Here is a 7,357-nt window from a genome sequence, read left to right on the forward strand (position 1 = left end):
AACTCTGGTCTGCCAGTCCAGAGCTGGACTAGAGAGGGCGTAGCAAACTGTGTCCACATGTGATGGTAGGATAAGTGATCCTGGATATGGCAGCAACTATGACAGTCTCTACAGGAAGGAATAAAATTTGGGGGGTGCCTGGGTGGCTCAGTTGGTTGAGCATCCGACTTTGGCTCAGGTCATGATCTCATGGTCCATGAGTTCGAGCCCCGCATGGGGCTCTGTGCTGATGGCTCGGAGCCTGGAGCCTGCTTCCGATTCTGTGTGTGTGTCTCTCTCTCTCTCTCTGCCCCTCCCCTGCTCGTGCTCTCTCAAAAATGAATAAAAACATTAAAAAAAAGAAAAGACTAAGGTTTGGCAAATGTTCTGGTGGAGGATCAGAGTGGAATAAACACAGGTCGGTTCCTGCTCCTGCCCCACCTGGCTGTGACGTTAGGTGAATCTCTCCGTCTCTCGGAGCCTTTTTCTTCTGCTGTAAAATGAATGTCATACTGACACCGGCCTCGCAGTGGTTCTGAGGACTCAGGGGGGCAGAGCCACTGGACTCCAGGCAGGTGGTGCAGCCAGTCCTCAAAAAATATTAACGGTTAGCATCTTGGTTACCGTTCCACGCTTCGTATACGGGGAAGAGAGCGCCTCTTTGTGTTGAGCTGGGTATGTCTCCGCAACAATTATGTACATTCTTCGTGCTGGAAGAAGAAACGGAGTCGTCCAGAGAGCGAATAATCCCTGCGAAAGCAACGTCCCAAATTGTGGCAAAAGCAATCTGCCGGTCTTCCTTACCCTTGGCAATACTACAAACGCAAAGAGAGCACAGTCAGGGCGGTGGGGGATGGGGGGAGGAACAGGAGGGTCTTGCTGCCCTGGCTTGCAGCCTCCTCTTGCCCCCCTCACCCTACCCCTGCCACTTCATTCTCTCTTGTCCTCATCGACCTGGTTGTCCCAGGTCGATGTCTTTTTCTCCGGGTACACCAGTACTTGTTCTGTTTTAAGATAGATCCCCGACCTCTCCCCTCAAAAGCAGGTTCCTGGTTTAGAGGAGAAAGAGAAACACAAGTGGGGATTTCCCATTTTCCCAGAAAGACGCCGGAAAAAGTGGCAGGCAGTGCTCTCACGTGGCTCCCAGTGGTCCCCGCTTCTTGGTATCCGTGTTCCTGGGGGGGTAATGCCCTCCCCTCAAGTGAGGGCTGGCCTCCTGACTTCCTAACACATAGAATACTCAAAGATGACGGGACGTCACTTCCATGGTTGGGTCACAAAGGACTGTGACCTCCATCTTGCCAGCAGGCTCTCTCTACTGCCTTCTCAGCTCGCTTACTCCGATGAAGCAAGTTGCCATGTTGGAAAGCCTACGGGTAAGGAAATGCCCTTGGCCTTTGGCCAACAGCAAGGAAAGACCTGACATTCTCAATGCAAGAACTCTTGAGGAACCAAATCGTACCAAGAGCCACATGAGCTTGGACGCACCAGCTGAGCCTTCAGATGAGACCCCAGCCTGGACTCACACCTTGAATGCAGACTTGCAAGAGACCCAGCTGAGCAGATCCTGACCCACAGAAACTGAGTGTCCTGTTACGAGTTGCTGTGTCTTTGTGCATGTGGATAATTCGTTACACAGTAACAGATAACTAATAAACTAATACAGACCCACTGTGTCAGTCAATAATGAATAGAGAGGAAGAAAGGAATGAACCGGATGAGGGTGTGGCCTGTCCGGATTCTGGCCGTCTTCTGCCACCCAATACACAGGCGCTGTTAGGAAAGGCCCTTCTCTTATCTTGATTTCTTCTTCTGCCAAACCAGAGCGTGGACTTAGGGACTGTAACTTTTCTGCAGTTTTGCTCGTTAAATATCTAATGACGTCCTGGGGTGCCTGGGGGGCTCAGTCGGTTAAGCGGCTGACTTCGGCTCAGGTCATGATCTCGCGGTCCGTGAGTTCGAGCCCTGCGTCGGGCTCGGTGCTGACAACTGGGAGCCTGGAACCTCCTTCGGTTTCTGCATCTCCCTCTCTCTCTGACCCTCCCCCGTTCATGCTCTGTCTCTCTCTGTGTCTCAAAAATAAGTAAACGTTAAGAGAAAAAAAAAAATCTAATGATGTTCCGCCCTGGGCTCACATTCCAACTTGGCCACAGTCAGAACTAGACAGAAGCTGTCCTCATGAAACAGGGTATGGGTTTCAGTTCACCTCAGTCCTCACCTGAACCCCTTTACTCATTTACATCACCTGCCAGGCATGGCGGGCGAGGGGGTGGACTCCTGAACACGCGCTCCTCTGTATTGGATCGCTTCTTTTGATGAGCAGACTAACAGATACCATGTTGGGAAAAGACGTACAAGACACTTCCTGGGGCGGCGGGGGTGGGGGGGGGGAACTCATAGGAGGGAAATACGGGGAGGAAGCCCCAGGGGGCTGGGAGAAAAGGCAGACCCACATGATGGTCTAAACCCTGCAGAGGAGAAAAGGAAGGGAGAAGGTAGGTGGGAAAAGTCTGAGACTGTGTGCCATTCTCAGGAAGCTGTGCCAAAGCCCCGTGTCACCTGGAAACGAGCCTACTTGAGTGTCCCCGTCCCGTGCGGTCATAGGTAAGGAACAACCTGAGGGAAATGTGGGCGTGGCACAAACAGGGATCTCAGAGCATGGCATCCGGGGCCCTCGGTCAATTACAGTCCCTGCCACGGGAGACCCGAGAGGCACGCTTTCAAGGTTCCCCAGCCCCCGAGCGTCCTTCTAGTCTAAAAATCCCACCCAAATGGGGACCCGAGGGATGAAAGTGGCCCACAGATGCATTCTGATCGGCTCGTGGCATTTAAAAAACACTAGCTGTGGGGTACTTGGGTGGCTCACTCGGTTAAGCGTCCGACTTCACGCCTCAGGGTTTGTGGGTTCGAGGCCCACGTTGGGCTCTGCGCTGACAGCTCGGATCCTGGAGCCTGCTTCGGATTCTGCGTCTCCCTCTCTCTTTCCCCTTCCCCACTCGCGCTCTGTCTCTCTCTGGAAAATAAACATTAAAACTTCCAAAATCCAGTAGTAAGAAAACAAACCATCCAATATTTTTTTAAGTCAAGTCTACAGCCAACATGGGGCTCAAACTCACCGCCCCAAGATCAACAGTTACATGCTCCAGCACTGAGCCAGCCAGGCACCCCCGGACCACCCAATAGTTTTAAATGGGGAAGATTTGAACAGACACAAATCAAGAATAGATACTCACAACAAATGAGCAAATGAGAAGATGTCCCATGTCTTCAATTTCTACAAGATACCCCCACACACCTGTTAGAAAGGCTAAAACTTTTTTTTTTAATTTTTTTTCAACATTTATTTATTTTTGGGACAGAGAGAGACAGAGCATGAACGGGGGAGGGGCAGAGAGAGAGGGAGACACAGAATCGGAAACAGGCTCCAGGCTCTGAGCCATCAGCCCGGAGCCTGACGCGGGGCTCGAACCCACGGACCGCGAGATTGTGACCTGGCTGAAGTCGGACGCTTCACCGACTGCGCCACCCAGGCGCCCCAAAAGGCTAAAACTTTTAAAAGCTGGTGAGTATCAGGGACAAGCCTTCACAGGGTTGTGGTCAGGATTAAATATAACAATGTGTGCGGCACGGGTCACAGAATGCATCCTTAGTATGTGTATTATCAGAAATTTTGAAAGAAAATTAAGAGCCCGAGCTTTGGAAGAGGAGGCTAGAGAGAAGAGACGAGGACTAACATAAGAAGGAGATGTCAGGGGCGCCTGGGTGGCTCAGTCGTTTAAGCGTCTGACTTCGGCTCAGGTCATGATCTCACGGTTCGTGGGTTCGAGCCCCACGTCGGGCTCTGTGCTGACGGCTCGGAGCCTGGAGCCTGCTTCTGATTCTGATTCTGTGTCTCCGTCTCTCTCTGCCCCTCTCCTGCTCATGCTGTCTCTCTCTGTTTCTCAAAAATAAATAAATGTAGAAAAAAAAATTTTTTTAATAAAAAAATAAAAAAAAAAAAGGAGATGTCAGTGCACAGAAGTTCCTCTCCAAGGAATCGATTTCCCTTGCTAAAAATTCCAACCACTGCCCTGCTATCCAACCAGGAGGATGGCATGAAGATGAGCCCACAGTCACCAAACCCCTGCTATTCCTCAAGGACTCACACAGACTCACCCCAGGTGACAGGTGCGGCTCAGCGAGGTCAGTAGCTTGCCCAAGGCCACACGGCAAATGAACGGCAGAGCCAGAATCCCCATCAGGTCTGTACTCTACCCCCCCCCCCCCATGCAATACAGCCTCCCAAACTGGGAAGCGGAAGAAGCAAACAGGGTGAGATTCCTTCTTTAGGGGAAATCTCCGCGTTATTTAACAGGCCTGCCTCACACACAAAGTCTCGACTCCCGCTACCTCCGATCTTCTGAGTCCTTCCATGTCCACCGTCTTGCATTAGATACCTACCCCTCTCCCGGGTTCCACCTACCCCCGTTTACCAGTGCTAGCCGGGTTCCTCAACATGTTTTTCACTTGCACCTCCCCTAAGGAAACTTTGTAGCTTTTTTTTCTAAGTGTCCCCACCCCCCTGAGATGTTCATTTCACGGTTATACTGTATATCTGTGTACCTGTCCGTAACATCCGCGTGTGCTTTATAACAAGAGTGAGATTTTTTTGCGCCTCCTTCCCCCAAGATCCAGTTTGACCCCTTTGAGGGCAGTTCTACACCCCTTGGGAGCGTGGGGGTGGGGGTGATGACAGAATTAGTGACAGCGACACAGTGTGGGACAGGGCTCGGTTGGTGCCTGCTAGTGTCATAAGAGCTCCATAGACGTTGACTCAGCAGGTCTCCCCTCGCACGCTCGTGTATGACACCACTGGCTCCTTCTTGGAAGTGGAACACTTTCCCCCCCCCCCCCATGTGGCTCTTCCCCAGTCCCTTTCCATCTCTGTCCGCTTCCAGGCCCGATGCAGAAGCGATTCGAGGAGAGCAAAAAGCACGGGAGGGTAGCAAGATGAGTCTCGGTCATCCCGATTCCTTCATTTTCCCAGCCTTTTCAGCTTGGCCCGAATTGTCTCTTTAATCTCAACAGTCTTTCTTAGTCACGGTGTCCGGAGAAGCATTTAGACCTTGAAAACGTACCCGACCAGCTCTTTTCTAGAAATGATGACCGCTGAACTTCAGCAGGTGCTGAGCTGGATTCTTTTCGGGGATTATCCGTGTTTCGTTTTTGCAACGACAAGGGGAGATGATGGAGGTTCAGGGATGTCGGTTAATTCATCCCAGGTCACACGGGGGTCAGTGGAGGGCAGCCCAGGCTGTCCATCCAGGACAGAGCGGCTCCAAATGCATGTTGCTAACCACCGTGAGAAGCCACTGCTTAATTTTAGTGCATCGCTTCCCTCAAAGTGGGAAGGAAACAGCAGATGGAAATTTTCAAAGGGAGAGGAGGCATCTTTGTGCTTTCTATATTCTCCCAGCCACTAAAGGATCCCCCGGTGCTTAGTTAGACTTGTTTTAGTGGTGCATCTAAAAACTGTTTAAGATTTGCTACCCTCCCAAAAAAGAGGGGGTGCCTGGCCAGTTCTTGAGCATGTGACTCTTGATGTCAGGGTCGTGAGTTCAAGCCCCACATTGGGTGTAGAGATTACTTTAAAAAAAAAAGAGAGAGACTTGTTCCCCAGCCATTGACTGCTCTTAGTAAGTCTTACTTCTCTTATCTCTCAATTACTAGATTATCAAATGATTCTCCCGAGGGAGAAACCTCCCAGTGAGAACAAAGCTCCAAGGAGAAGAGCCTACCCTCTTACGCTTTGCCAGATGGGCCCAGAATCTTTGGACAGATTTGAATAATGAATCACTTTTTCCCTGGTGCCCTAAGTTGCTTTCCTCGAGGTATTCTTCAGCCCCATTTGCATTGTGTTAACCTTGAATAGCTTCCTGTGTGCTTGGAGGACTAAGTGAACATCCTTTCAGTTTCTTTTCAGTGAAGGAAAGAGAAAAATCTACTTCTATAACCATCTCTCACGTTTCTTCTCTATTATCTACTTATCTATTTTCTTATCTATTTTCTACTTATCTAGTTTCTTCTCTATTATCTACAGAGTATGCCTTCTGCTCCGCACTTCAGAGGAGTTACCGCTAATCCCCACTTCCGGTAAATGCCCACTACCCAGTTTCTGGATAAAAAAAGGAGGCTGGGGGCGCCTGGGTGGCGCAGTCGGTTAAGCGTCCGACTTCAGCCAGGTCACGATCTCGCGGTCCGGGAGTTCGAGCCCCGCATCAGGCTCTGGGCTGATGGCTCGGAGCCTGGAGCCTGTTTCCGATTCTGTGTCTCCCTCTCTCTCTGCCCCTCCCCCGTTCATGCTCTGTCTCTCTCTGTCCCAAAAATAAATAAATAAAAAAAAAAAAAACGTTGAAAAAAAAAAAAAGGAGGCTGGTGAAGTGACTGGTCTGGACACACGACCGGGTATTGAGAAACGCAGAATTCAGTTCACCTTTCGCTGGCCCACGGGCTTTTCAGTAACACGATTTTCCCACATGTGGCCAGAACATTAGTCAAAACTTTCTCTTTCAGGCACCTTTGAGACTTCCAGCAGAAGTCTACAATTTCCACTTCGAGCCCAGTGAATGCACCCCCGCCCCAATGCTTTTTTTGCTTGACATTTTCAGTCAATCACTTTTTTTTTTTTTTTTTTTTTTTTTTTTTTGGTTCTTAAAACTGTCAAGGCAGCCTTTCCGTTTCTGGTCCAGCATGCGCGGCGTTCAGAAGTCGCCACCAGCAACCAGTAAAAAAGCTGAACAAGCTGCAAAATGAGCAACTTCTCTTCGATCTGCAAGGGAACTGAGGTCGCTGCGAACCCCGGCCTCCAACACTGGAGGGACAGGCAGGCTACTAGAGAAAATCACCACCTGCTCTAGAGTCCCCCTTGTAGGGCCCGGCACCCAGGGCGGGGTGGGGGGAGGGGGCTGAACTGGTGAATGGCTGCACCCAGCAGAGCGGGGCGTCCAACAGCCGTAACCTTGGCAGCTTCCTCACCTCCGGGATCTTTTGCGGAAGGATTGAACGATTGGCCCTCACTTACCCCTTGGCTTCTCTGCCCTCGGCATCTTAAAGCTAGATCTCAAAGATGGAGGCCACGGGGGTGTGTCTTTTCCCACCTGTCTCCTGTCCCCGTCACAGGACCCGGCTCAGTTTTACAAAATAGTAGGGAGAAGGTGCACGAAAGATGAGGGAAAGGAAAGAAGAGAGGAAGGAAGGAAGAAGGCGAGGAAGGGAGGAAGGGAGGAAGGGAGGAGGGAAAAGTTGGCCATAAAGAATAAGACAGAATAAGGACCATGGGCATCTGGGCGACTCGGTTGAGTGTCCGACTCTTGGTTTTGGCTCAGGTCACGATCTCATG

The sequence above is a fragment of the Felis catus genome, chromosome A3, assembly GCF_018350175.1.
Source record: "Felis catus isolate Fca126 chromosome A3, F.catus_Fca126_mat1.0, whole genome shotgun sequence".
In the NCBI taxonomy this organism is placed as follows: Eukaryota; Metazoa; Chordata; class Mammalia; order Carnivora; family Felidae; genus Felis; species Felis catus.